This window comes from Sycon ciliatum, chromosome 3 (genome assembly GCF_964019385.1).
Source record: "Sycon ciliatum chromosome 3, ocSycCili1.1, whole genome shotgun sequence".
Taxonomy (NCBI): Eukaryota; Metazoa; Porifera; class Calcarea; order Leucosolenida; family Sycettidae; genus Sycon; species Sycon ciliatum.
The window spans coordinates 44,281,163-44,295,250 of record NC_088645.1 but is presented as its reverse complement, the minus strand read 5'-3'; the positions used below and the strand labels follow the sequence as shown (position 1 = coordinate 44,295,250).

Here is a 14,088-nt window from a genome sequence, read left to right as displayed (position 1 = left end):
CGATCAGCTCGGTCCCGGCGATAGAGAGTGTAGGCTGGTATAGCAAGATCGCAATTCATCACAGTAGAGTCCAAGCATGTTTCACTGATTGCTAGCACATCGATTCTGTACTTGTACATTATGCAATGGATTTCATGAGTTTTATTTCTTAGGCTACAGATGTTGATGTGGGCGATGGTTAAGCTCTTGATGGGTGAAGACGGACAATCAGGCACTGTTTGACTGGATGGATAGTTACAAGGATTTCTTAAAATGTCAGGTGCTGGGTCAGCGACGACATCTGTTGCTCGGAGATGAGGTGAAGTAGCTGAGAGGGAGTGTTGCTGGTGATTACTTGGACACCCTGATGAAACCTATTGTGTTGCCAGCTCATCGATTTCAGTTGCACTGTATGGGGTGCCATCTGGGTTCAAAATCTCACCATACGGTAGCGAGCAACGGATCTCCTTTTGGCGGAGTTCCTTATACCTAGGCAGGGCCTGTCGTCTAGCAATCTGCTGTTGCTTGGTCAGGTCGTTGTTCACGTACACATCTTGATCATTCAGTTTCAAATCCAGACGTTTACGGTACACTGACAACTTGGCCTCGTGGCTTTTCATGCGTCGCCTCACTGGCCTGGCCTTGCCCTGTACGGCTTTGCTGGCGGAACCAATGCGCTCTGCAGAGAGTATTTGGTCAGCACTAATCTGGAGGAGCTGCTCACATCTGGATGACAGTGCTACGCTGTCCTCATTGTCCGCTTCGGGGATGCCCCTGAGAATAAGGTTTTCCGACCTCTTCACCCTCTCTACCTCCTCTGCTATCTCTTCTGCTCGCTACCTCGGAGTTCACATTGACAGCGCCATGTCTTGGAACACCCAGATGGATAGGTGCGTTGCCCGCCTCACCAAGAAAGTCGGTGTGCTGTGGCGGATGCGCCGCTGCCTCAGCATGCAAAGCCGCATCCAGTACTTCAAGTCGGTGATCATGCCTGATTTCTCATATGGCTCCAATGCCTTCTCAGCATCGCTGGCGGGTAAGCACCTGGACCGTCTCCAAGTTCTGCAGAATCGTGCGGCTCGAGCTGTGTACGGATGCTCGCCGCGCACCTCTGCCAGAAACCTGCTAGTCCAACTCGGCGCCTACCGTGTCCGGGAGATCTTCATCCAGAAGCTCATCTTCCTGGTTTGGCGCTGCCGCTACTCCCGTGCTAGCCCCACACTGCAAGTGCTGTTGCTACCAACCAGTGGCGCTCCTACTCGGCTGCAATTATCTATGGGTCTAAGACCACCGCCAACCCGCACTGAGCTGGGTAAGGGTTGTCTCGCGTTCCAAGGAGCTAGGCTCTGGAATGCGTTGCCCAGCGAGGTGCGGGCCATACCGCACCCGGCCCAATTTCGCACTGCTGCTGTTCCACACAGCATGAACCCTTGAGGTCAGACGGATCACTATCGCCATATTTTCATTATAATGCCTGCCTGTTGGCCTGCCTGCCCGTCTCTCTCCCTGTTCTCTGACAACTTGCTTGTTAATTCGTGCGGTTGTTTTCAGACGTAAAGCCCTGCTGTAGAGGTCTCAGCCCTCATTTGTTAGTCTCTCTCTCTCTGTCTCTCTCTCGCTCTCGGATCTCTCTCTCTCTCTCTCTCTCTCTCTCTCTCTCTCTCTCTCTGTTTTTGGTGGACAAAAATATCTCTGGCGTTGATTGCTTTCTTGGTTCGACTTCTGCCGCGCCTTTGTTCTCGTACTCCCCTTTATGTACAAGTGTTGTGCAGACCCTCCCTTAATATAGTCTGTCTCATTTTGTCCTGAGATGTTTTGATGCATAGTGATTATGACGCTCATCATTCGCTCCCTTGTCACTGGACAGTTCTGTCCGTTTGGTTTTAGCGAATTCAAATAAAGAAACAACAACAACAACAACTATGACCTCGGCAAGCTGCGTTGCACTGTGGCTCCCAGCTGTCTGCCACGCGTTTCCACGTGGTGCATTGCTTTGCACCGCACTCCTGGTACGGTACGCAGGGTCATCATCTCGAGTACGGAAAGTCCTCTCCATCTCCTCCACTCTCACTTCAAACTTCGTCAGCTTCTCTCTCAAAGAGCGATTTTCCGCCATTACACTTTCTAGCTTCAGGGAGATTTCTTGAAAGATGCTGTTTACTCTCATACTCATATCCTTCTGCTCCCGCAATATCTCGTTTAACGTGCTGCGCATTGACGCAGTGTCGTCCTGTTCCGCCTGGCTCCCGTCATAACAGGTGTTGTCAATTTGCTGTCGCAGGCCGTCAGGAGGCGAGCGATCCGCCGCGGGAGACTTTCTGCTCAACCTCTCAGGAGTTTGGCGAAGAGAAGACGACTTCACACCTGGAACTGCTACTGGCAGCCTGCTTGGCTGACTGGCTGGCATGCTGGGGGGGAACAAGGGGGGACTTTGACCAGAGCTCAAAAACCTGCAACCAGTTCCTACGTCACAAATCCTTCACTACTGGCGGCATGGGCAAGCACGCGGAGGCTCTGTACAAGTGTATCGCACTGTTGCTGTCATCCAAGACCTGTAATCCGTACAGCTGCTTGATGTCCTGGCTGAGGTGTAAGCTCTCCTTCGCACTGCTCTGCTCCAGTGTTAAGTGCCTGTGCGGATGCCGTAACCTCAGAACGCAGATGGACTCGCCACCTGTTTTGGCTGTTGCTGAGGCTTGCATTCGCTCCTAAGTACGCTCGTACTGTAGTATGTTTTGAGCGCTTTTGGGTGTTATCATTTTCTGTCTTTTCTTCATTTTGTCCTAAATTATCATCTCTTATGGCCTTCCTGTATACGCTCTCAATTGCAATAATAATGTACTACTACATGGAAAACAGTACGTGTGCACGTGCCGGTACGGTAAAACCCCGCCAGAGCGCCCCTACCTCCTCGATGCTCCAGGTGGGGAGGGGCAGATGGACGAGTCCTACTTTCCGCATTCAGTCCTACTTGAAAACGTACTCCCCCTACCAAAACTGTTCGTGCATCGCGTACACCGACCAACGGTCAAGAGCCAGGAGTAGTACAGACCCGTCAAAACTCAGGGTTTGTGCGATCCCTGGTCAAGAGGGTGGGCAATAATTATAATAATAATAATTATAATTCTCGTCTACGTTCCAAAGGGAACTCACGACAATGGAGTAACAAAAGGCACCGCGGCAGAGAGAGAAAAGAGAAGATAATATTTGACGAAAACAATCACGGGGTAGATTTCACATGAGTTCCACTACACCACATCAGCAAAGCTCTGTATTAGAAAAATAAAATAATAAAAATAAGAGTATAATCGATGCAGACATGGCCAGACAACAACGAGTTTATGGAAATTTTTAAAGATTTTTATGTTATTCAAAATCGATTTTCGTGTTCCACTCATCAGTGAATAGTATCGGAACTGAGGGTACTGTGTACAAAAAATAGAACATTTTATAACAGCATATTTAAAAGTGTGAACAAAAAAAGGAAGTGATACAGCATTACATAATAGGTATCAACCATAGTGCTATTCCTGTACTTCATTACGTTTAAGGTGTACGTATAACTTCTCAAAAAACTTAATGGTCCACAGTCGTGTCGGAAGGGTACGGTGGGACTGTAGACATGTTACCTTCTAACACGTTATCAGGTGGAGAGTGTCTTGTACTCACGTTATCACTATATCAGGTCGAGAGCGTATTGTAGTCACTCTCTCTATTCCTGTACTTCATTACGTTTCAGGTGTACGTATAACTTTTCCAAAAAAATGTAATGGTTCACGTCTTCAGATAGAGAGCGTATTGCACCCACTGTCTAGTCTCTGTAGTGCATTGAGATTTAGTTGATCGAACATGAAATGGATACACAGACAAAGCCAGGCCAAGTACATGGCGAGATGTCGCCAGAAGAACGTCTTCAGGTAGAGAGCGTATTGCACCCACTGTCTAGTCGATTCTGTGGATCGCACATGAAATGGATACACAGACAAAGCAGGCCAAGTACATGAGAGAGTGGACGATGTGCAGATCGACACGGCCTGCGGGTACTTCATTAAAGTTACCCGTGACATAACTAGGATAAAAGTTAATCACTGCAAAAACATTGCCAAGTATGTGAGCACTTTGGACTTGACAGAAGAGTGCACGGGCGACGTTGACAAAACATACCGCGGTGACTGTTACTATCATGACAGCAGGGCACATCGCACGCAGCATCGCAGATCGTGTCAAATTGCGCATCATAATATTGCAAAATTGCTGCTGTGCATGCAAGTGGATTTCATTGCACTTCTCAGTTTGGGAAATGCTCGATTATGACAATTCTCCGTGTGAGTGCACTAGCCCTGAACAGACATGTAGGTGAACCGTTTGTGGTGTCTCATAGCCTACCTCACGACCTTCTGCTTTCTTTCCTCATCACTTGTATCTTGCAGGTATATAATCCCGTGACCACCACATTGAAGTCTGAATTTGAAGTGTGAAGATGCTTCAGCAACCACATCGTACTTTTCCAATGCTTTCATTGTGCTTCTACTGTGCATGTGTGTAACTTGTGGGGTAAACATGTGATGACATTGTATGCTGGCGACACGGTCAGATGTTCATGCGTCTAACGTACACCTGCATGTTATGCATTGAAAAGGGTTTGCCACCTGCGATCCTGGGACGAGTATCAGGTCCGCTTTGTCCTGTGTGGGCTGTATCAGATTGCTGTTCACTTCTCTATCTGTTGGATATGTGACTTTCTGCAAGTTTCTGGTGTATGATGGCCACGTCCTTGCTTGTCACTTTGTATGATATTGCATTCTGTATCCGCTGCTTCCATGGCATGGTCTGCAAACTGCAATCCTTGGGCAAATGTCATGTTTGCTATGTTGTGCTTTGGCCGTAAGCTTGTCTACACGCTGTAGTTGAATTATTTTTGTTTCACAACTGACTTCCTCAAGTACGGTGGCCACTGCTTTGCATGGCATTAAACATGAAGAATTTCCTGTTTGTGTCGTGTGCATGTGCGTATGTGTGCGTGGCCACGTGTGTGTGCCGTGTGCATACACATGTTTGTGTGTCTGTGTGCGGGGTAGCGAGGCGGGGAGGGCTGGTATGTATCAGTGTGTTATTGCAGTCGCATGGCTACATACAGTACATCGCGCGCGTGGTCATCATGTTTACCTTCGGTGTTGGGGTGGGGAGGGAACGGAAAAAGAGCTGAAATTATCCATATAAAAATCGCTCTGTGAGCGGTTCTGAAAAACCTTTACTGGTACTGCCCCGTCGTAAAAGTAAGAAATTAGAACTGGACCATTGTCCCCCCAAATGCGAACTGATCCACCTAAATCGCGAATGACGGGACCCGAACGCACCAGTAGCACGAGGTTCCTACCTGTGGATGCAGATGGGGACGTTGGTCCGGACCATAGGCCATGTACTGTACTAGCGGTAGGCTTCCCTATCAAAATAATAAATTCTACTACTACTACTGGTGTTACCTATGATAATTGCCGTGATCCTGTGCCCTCCCGACCTCGTGCTACTGGTGCGTTCGGGTCCCGTCATTCGCGATTTAGGTGGATCAGTTCGCATTTGGGGGGACACTGGGCCAGTTCTAATTTCTTACTTTTACGACGGGGCAGTACCAGTAAAGGTTTTTCAGAACCGCTCACAGAGCGATTTTTATATGGATAATACACTTCCACCGGCTTGTCGCATGTTTAGTTCACCAGCTGAATTTCGCTCATCCATCAAATGGATCAATCGGTGGATTCGGCTCTGTTTTTCTTTCCTTTCTTTCTTGTTTTGAATTGTACGTTGAACTCATTGGATTTCTTTGTATTCTGTATCTCGTTATCGTTATATTTCCCTCTAGCCCTCTCGCTTAGGATGAGCTTTCTTTTTTATGGCAGCTTAAGCGAAGGCTATATACGTGCTTTATGCAGGTTGATGCCAACGCGAAAAAGCAAAATAATAATAATAATAATAATCAAATACCTAGGGTTCCCTGTAAAAAGGCGCTGACGCCTGTTGGGAATTCCCTAGTAAAAGAAGAATAAATATAACTCCAAGGCGACAATCACGTGACATACGTGAATATGGGGCTGTTAAGTGATGACGTCACAGTTCCTTCGATACGCATAGCAACGATCCCACTGGGGACAAACAAACGTAGCGTCGTCTCCACCGAACCAGTTGTCAGTGGCAACATATAGGAATCGTGTACATTTCTTCGTTTCTTCTTTGCTGTTTTCAGTGAGTGTTTTGTTTTCTCTTTGTCCTTGATCTCGACGGCGTTGTCGTGCTCATTACCTTACTGAGACGTCTCTTGTGACTGTAGCCAGTGTCACGGAGGATTTTATTGGCGTGACGAAGTAGATCGCCGAGATCGAGCGTGAAAAACGCTCTGCATTAGTAGCTCCTGTAGAATGTCTTCTGGGATGGCGTATCCATGGTCAACAAAGCCAAGGTGCAAGACAGCATAAGAGATCGTGCAAACGATGTGAACTCCAAAAGGTAAGCTCCTGAACAAGTGGAAAGATATGTGTATTTACAAACTCTCTCTTCATCCATCGATTGCCGCTATGCATTGCATTTTGTCTTCACAGATAATCTGGACAAATAAATTATATTGTAACTGGAGAGTGCAGTCGTGCTTGGGGCCCATCCCAATGTCATCACATGGCTGTGGTGACTAGTGTATACCTGGGAGAATTTTCCTCAACTGAGACGGAGTGTAGATGGATGGATTATGAGAAATGCGAAGATGTGGAGTAAGTTGTGTCGAAGAAATGTGTAATAAAATAAAATTTACTTTACACTCAAACATACACTGTACATGTACATGTAACATCATGATAATGATTCCATCTTCATTTATCTCCGCAACAGGTACGCCATACGCACCGAATACATGGTGTGTGTGCACGTGCGCGCTTGCGTGCGCGCGTACATGCACACACTCTCATGCGTGGCCGAGTTGGCCGGATGAACAGACCACGCATTTGCACGAGGTGTCCGTCATGTCATTGGAGTGCTGTACTTTATGACTCGGGCGTAGAAGGGGTTTTGGAAGTGGTACGACCGAAGGTCGGTGCGGCGGAAGGCCATGTTGGAGGGGGTCCGCCCCCCCCCCCGGGAAAATTTTGTAAAAGACACAAAATCCTGCGTTCTGGGAACTTCTGGCACACTTCTGGCGCAGTGTGCAGTCGAGTCGAGTACAGTACTCAGTACGACTGCAGATGCATAACAGATCTACAAGTACGAGTCTAGAAAAAGGTCTGATGCGCATATGCAAATATCGATGGATCCTGATTTTTTATTACGGTTTGGCACGTTCCAGACGGACCACACTTTTCGAAAAGTGGTGCGGCCATGGTCGTTCCAGTCGTAGCGGGTGCTACGCCCCTGTGACTTTATTCCAAAATAGTATGTCGTGCCCCTGTCAAATGGAGTTTGTGTCTATGCTCAGCGGGTATCGGGCCATGACGCCACACTGCAGTCAGCGCTGGAATTAAACACTTCATGGATTATTTTAACTAATTTCCTTTGCGTTTACTTTGTTGAGCCCGTGGTTTCATTTCTGTGTTCTGTTATGATTGGCCTCTGGAAATAATCGGAGTGGATGTCATTTTTTGTCATAATGTGTGTGCCTTGTGCAACAGGTTCAAGGCTAGATGCACTTCACATTCGGCGTGGGATCTCGGCGTCTGGGACCTGATAACGTCTTGGTTGGATGGGTGATCAAGGATGATACTACTCGGCACACCAATGTACATGTCAATGTAGTTTTTACTTTTTCAGAGCTGCACTATTTACGTCTTGATGCTTACTTCGATGCTAGTGTCGTGTCCGTGTGTTGCTACAATGTCATTATCTGTATTGTATTCCGTCTGCTTATACATGTGTCTTTATGAAGTGTTTGCCTTGGCGGCGATGTGTCTTGTCGATCAATAGTGTTGTGAAACCTATCACTATTTATGCTTTGCTGGCTACTCGCTCGCTCCGCGCCGTGCACGCTACTAGGTCTTGTAGTATATAGCTCGATGCTTTGCATCGATCGCTGGTTGTTGTTGTTCTTGTTGCTTCTCTGTTGTTTGAGCTTAGTCCTAGAGTGAAGCTTTGGTCTTCTTGTGTGGTGAGGGTGAGGAATGGGTATCTGGACTTCTGGTATATTTCCGTAAAGAACCTGGAATTGTAGAATCCTGAGAGTATGTCTGGCCCACTCCCCGGTCATGACATTAGCGTGTTTCCCCCGGATTATTTCTATCATCCTGCGTGTTCTTGGGCTGAGTGAGCACATGCACGAGTGTGCAGCTATAACCCTGTGTATCTTTGGTTACACTTTGTTCTGCAATGCATGTACCTTGTAACAGTCTGTGCTTGCACTGCTTTGTGTGGCCTGCGTATTTCAGGACTATTCAGTGCATCAGACCCAGGTTGGTTTGGTTGCCGGATGATCTCTTGTTGCGTCGCTCTGTGTTTTGTATTAGGGTTAGGGTTAGGGTTAGGGTTAGGGTTAGGGTTAGGGTTAGGGTTAGGGTTAGGGTTACGGTTACGGTTACGGTTACGGTTAGGGTTAGGGTTAGGGTTAGGGTTAGGGTTAGGGTTAGGGTTAGGGTTAGGGTTAGGGTTAGGGTTAGGGTTAGGGTTAGGGTTAGGGTTAGGGTTAGGGTTAGGGTTAGGGTTAGGGTTAGGGTTAGGGTTAGGGTTAGGGTTAGGGTTAGGGTTAGGGTTAGGGTTAGGGTTAGGGTTAGGGTTAGAGTTAGGGTTAGGGTTAGGGTTAGGGTTAGGGTTAGGGTTAGGGTTAGGGTTAGGGTTAGGGTTAGGGTTAGGGTTAGGGTTAGGGTTAGGGTTAGGGTTAGGGTTAGGGTTAGGGTTAGGGTTAGGGTTAGGGTTAGGGTTAGGGTTAGGGTTAGGGTTAGGGTTAGGGTTAGGGTTAGGGTTAGGGTTAGGGTTAGGGTTAGGGTTAGGTTTAGGGTTAGGGTTAGGGTTGGGCTTGAGAATTGAGCTGGTGTGTGGTTCCCAATATGAAAACATCATGCTGGTGCTCTGTGTTTCGATTATCGACTGTCCGAGCAGTCACGATTCATTACCAGAATGGTCAATACTGTAGTCTCTTCACGTGTTTGTGTTTTCGCCGGGGGAATTAGCGGTGCCGTTGCACATAGAACGGCAGTGTTGCATCACTGGACGACCCTGCCTCTGCATCTGACTTCATTTCCCCAGGATCTGGTGCAGATACACCAGACAGTCACTTCCTGTAAACACGCAAACAGCAAAAGAAGAGATCCCGCAAATCAGGAAAAACCATTGCGGAAAATATCGAGTAGATCATACACCATTCAATAATCTGGAGTAATTACAGTGAGACTAACACTTCAAACAGTGCTCTCTCTCTCTCCATCCTTCCAAAATACCCTGTAACAATTCCCTGGAATTACTTTATTTTTATATTCTCAGGACATAATTCTGAACAACTTCTTCCATGGGTCTTCAATCACCACGGAGGGCGAGAATACAGCTAAGTCATGCAGTCTACGAGAGGTGCGGGCTGTCATGGATATAGAGGCTGATATTGTGCCAGCGTGAGGGCAGAGACAGAAAGAAGACACTGATTTCTTGAACAACTCACCTACATATAATCGAATCCACAGGGAGCGCTCGTACTTTGATCCATCAGGAGGCGAAGAATCTTCAAAGCACTCTCAAACACGGAGTTTTACAGTGGGCAGCCAATTTCACAGCCATTATGAAGGCCCTCGACGACTACAGGAGATTTGTAGAGGAAAGAACAAGGAGTAAAGAGCGACAACAATCGCTTGACGAAAAAGCAAAGAAAAACTGCTCTCTCTCCAGTCATTTAGATGCTGTTGCCCTTCACAACTGGTTCCATCCAGAGGACGCGACTTTTGTTTGTCCCCAGTGCTCTCCGTTGCTATGCGTATCGAAGGGGCCGTGACGTCACACTTAACAGCCCCATTATATTATTAATTTGTCTTTCCCTCAAACCAGTTAATATTAATTTGTCAATTAATCTTTCTGGGCAGCTGGACAAAACAGTCAACACTCAACAGTTGAAACTGGGGCCACGAACCTCGGGGCGCTTCATAGTTGGAAAGGCTTTCTGTCTAAAGCCTTTCCATACTGGTGCTCGATGTTTTCAGTTTGGGGACACCAAAATTAGTGTACCGCTAAAGACACGTGGTCGACACGTTGTTGACACGTTGTTGACACTTTGTTGACACGTGACCCAATAACCGGCCTACCAAGGGCCTTTGGGGACCGCTAACAGCAACTGTGGAACAGTGCAGTGCCCTTTTTTGGAGCAACGTACGAGTAGTGCCCGTGGAATATGACCCCGCGACCCCAATCTACGTGGCGATCCGCAATTCGCTACTTCATACTGACTGGCGTCCGGCATCGTCCCGAATTTGGCCGCAATCTGCTCTCGGGACCCTGTAGGGCTCCCTGACCTGCTCCATCTCCGCCATCGTCAATGTACTGCGCATCCACCCAGGCCAGGACTGCACTTACTTACGGGAAGGAGTATTTGCAAGATGGAACCTGGGAACTGGAAGACGACGAAGAAGAAGCGTGGTAATCCGGCAGCAATGGCTGGGATGTAAGTCCAACATTGCTGGTGCTAGAGTTGCCACTGCTTGCTTATAAGGGAATCATGTGTGTTGCCCTTTTTTGCCTTTTCCGACGTCCTCCTCCGACTGTACTCCCAGGACTGAACTTACGGGAAGGAGTGCTTCCAAGATGGGAGACGAAGAAGAAGAAACCGCTGAATCCGGCGGCAATGGCTGGGATGTAAGTCCAACAATAAACATTGCTGGTGCTAGAATCGCCACTGCTTGTTTATAAGGGATTCATGTGTGTTGCCCTTTTTTGCCTTCTCCCATGTTCTCTTCCGACTGTACTGGTGAACGCTGTCACATATGTTGCCCTTTTCAGGCAGTAGAAGGGAGGGGCGGAGGGCAGCACATCTATCCTGGCATGCAGGAATGCTGGGTGGAACTGGGCAATCTGACCTTTCCTCTTACTCCAATGATGGTATGGATGGGGAGTTCTTGAACGTCCTCAGTCTTGTTAGAGTGAACTGTGCAAATCGGCAATCGATGATAGCAGAGGACCAATGCCGATGGCGATGCTCCTTCCTTTTTCTCTGTCACAGGCTGCGTTCTCGAGAAGAAGCGTTATTTCTGCATTCCAAGAAGGACGGCACAATGGTGAGTGGAACTTCGTGGGCGTGCAGCCTTGCTAGTTGATTTGTAAATCAACCATTCTTCCTGTCTCTGACTTCTTCAATGTCCTCCTCAGTGTCGGACTGTCCGCGTCGCATTGAACTGGTCCGATGAGGCTGCTATTGCACACACAGTGAGGGAACTCCCATACGGGAACTCGGAAGTACTGCTACAGTGCAGGTAAGGTGGCCGTTGCTTATGTGCGTGCGCCGTTGTTGTCAACTTGTTCAGTTTCACAATGCATTGCACCAAGAGTACATAACCCCGGGGGTTATGTACTCTTGATTGCACTCAGCACCGCTTCTCGGAATATCTTGTCAGGATAGCTGTGGAACGCATCCTCCCCAGTGGAGGAACGGCAAATGTGCTGTTCATTTTAGGCTTGCTTTTATGGTACGTACAAATCCCCATTGAAAAGACATAGTGGAGACGAGAAACTGCAAATAGATGTTGGGAACCGCGAAGACCACCCTTCCTTGCCAAGTTCCCTGAGGGTGTGGAGGGGGGGGGGGGAGGAGAGTGGAGGAGGGACATTTAAAGCAGGATTCACAGGAGCATTTTCAGAAATTGCTTATACATTTTTACCAGTTGTAGCCGACAAACGCATTCTCATTGAGCTTTGACTTGAGGCACGTCAGCAAGGCGCTGTTGCATCGCTTACGTCTTGTCGTGATTCTGTGAATGGTATTTTGTGCGAGTTTGCATCGCACGCAGAATCACAGGTCATGCCGCATTGTGCAGCACACTGCCAAATTGCTTCTGTGACTCCCACGTGAATGGGAATTCCAATGGGAATGTAATCCATTGCCAACAGGTGTATTCGCGAGCTGCGCATCATACTGCAAAATTGCTCCTGTGCATGCAAGTGGATTTCATTGCTCTTTTCAGTTTAGGAAATTCTCGATTATGATAATTCTGCGTGTGTGTGTGTGTGTGTGTGTGTGTGTGTGTGTGTGTGTGTGTGTGTGTGTGTGTGTACACCAGCCCTGAACATACATGTAGGTGACCCGTTTGTGGTGTCTCATAGCCTACCTCACAACCTTTTGCTTTCTTTCTGCATCACTTGTATCTTGCAGGTATATCATCCCATGACGACTACATCGAAGTCTGAATTTGAAGTGTGAAGATGCTTCAGCAACCCCTTCATTTTTTCCATTGCTTTTATTGCGCTGCTACTGTGCATGTGTGTAACTTGTGGGGTATGCATGTGATGACAATGTATGCCGGTGACACGGTCAGATTTTGTCCATGCGTGTAACGTACACCTGCATGCTATCGTTGAAAAGGATCTGTCACTTACAATCTTCGGACGAGTATCAGGTCAGCTTGGTTTTGTGTGGGCTGTACCAGATGCTGTTCACTTCTCTATCTGTTGGATATGTGACTTTCTGCAAGTTTCTGGTGTATGGTGGCCACTTCTTTGCTTGTCTTTGTATGACATTACAATCATTCTGCACTCACTGCTTCCATGGTGTGGTCTGCAAACTGCAATCCTTAGGCAAATATCATCACGGTTTGCAATGTTGTGCTTTGGCTGCCAGCTTACCTTTATTTTGTTTCACAACTGACTTCCTGAAGTATGCTGGCCACTGCTTGGCATGGCATTATACAATGTTCATCAAGAATTTTCCTGTTTGGGCCGTGTGTGTGTGTGTGTGTGTGTGTGTGTGTGTGTATGTGTCACTGTGTGTGTATGTGTGTGCGTGCCCATGTGTGTGTGCCATGTGCATGTGCTTGTTTGTCACAATGTGTCTGTGTGCGGGGTAGCGAGGTGGGAAGGGCTGGAATGTATCCGTGTGCTACTGCAATCGCAGGGCTACATACAGTGCATCGCGCGCATGCTCACCATGTTTATCTTCGGAGCTGGGCCGGGGTGGGGGAGGGAACAGAAAAAGAACTGAAATTACCCATATAAAAACCGCTCTGTGCGAGGTTCTGAAAAACCTCTACTGGTGCAGCCCCGTCGTAAAAGTAAGAAATTAGGACTGGTGCATTGTCCTCCCAAATGTGAACTGATCCACCTAAATCGCGATTGACGGGACCCGAACACACCAGTAGCACGAGGTCGGGAGGGCACAGGATTACAGCAATGGACCGGCGCCGATCAGGTTACCATAATACACTTACAGTACCCCGAAGCCCACCTTTGGCTTTGGCTATTTTGGACCAGCGTCCCCAGCTGCCTCCACAGGTAGGAACCTCGTGCTACTGGTGCGTTCGGGTCCCGTCAATCGCGATTTAGGTGGATCAGTTCACATTTGGGAGGACAATGCACCAGTACTGCAGTCCTAATTTCTTACTTTTACGACGGGGCTGCACCAGTAGAGGTTTTTCAGAACCGCTCACAGAGCGGTTTTTATATGGGTAATGATACCTATGAAGCGCCCCCATGAACGGTTCGTGCTGGGGGGCTCTAAACGGCGCAACAACGGCCTTATCTGGCCGCTGCGCACGCATTACGAGCCAATGAAAAGGACGAGTATACTGGAGGAGAGCCTTTGGGGTGCCCCACATTACTCAAAGATTATTGGGGAAATGACCCCTGGCTGACAAAAGTGATCCCAGAACCCCACAGATGACCCGCAACCTCACCTCATCTTCGCACAAAACGGGTTGGCGTTGGAGGCGTATCGAAAAAGACGTCTTTTGCCACCCACGCACACACGTCTGAGCTTTGCATTTTTAATTTTAGCTTTAGTTTAATATTTAACTAACGGAGTAATGACGGTTCTACCAAGGTTTTAGAAAGTGCAAGAAAGGGTCTGCGAAGACCCTCGCTAAACTAGTCCAGAGATCTGATCAGCCCATACGCTTTGTGAAGAGTGGATATTCCGAAGTCAACAGATAGGGTACCATGTCAATACACACATCTCGT

The 14,088-nt window shown here is 47.8% G+C and overlaps 3 long non-coding RNA genes across 3 annotated transcripts; 2 read left to right on the top strand and 1 right to left on the bottom strand.

The window, feature by feature from the left end:
• Positions 1-6,146: 6,146 nt before the first annotated feature.
• LOC135812792 (uncharacterized) lies at positions 6,147-8,444 on the top strand. Its single transcript, XR_010552977.1, has 3 exons — positions 6,147-6,480; positions 6,573-6,737; positions 7,629-8,444. It is a non-coding gene; the product is annotated as an uncharacterized LOC135812792 (long non-coding RNA).
• Positions 8,445-9,079: 635 nt separating this feature from the next.
• On the bottom strand, positions 9,080-9,914 carry LOC135812791 (uncharacterized). The gene is made up of 2 exons (XR_010552976.1): positions 9,599-9,914; positions 9,080-9,224 (listed from the first exon to the last, which is right to left on the bottom strand). It is a non-coding gene; the product is annotated as an uncharacterized LOC135812791 (long non-coding RNA).
• A 700-nt stretch (positions 9,915-10,614) lies between these two features.
• Positions 10,615-11,396, top strand: LOC135812790 (uncharacterized). Its single transcript, XR_010552975.1, has 3 exons — positions 10,615-10,779; positions 11,144-11,198; positions 11,290-11,396. It is a non-coding gene; the product is annotated as an uncharacterized LOC135812790 (long non-coding RNA).
• Positions 11,397-14,088: the final 2,692 nt, after the last annotated feature.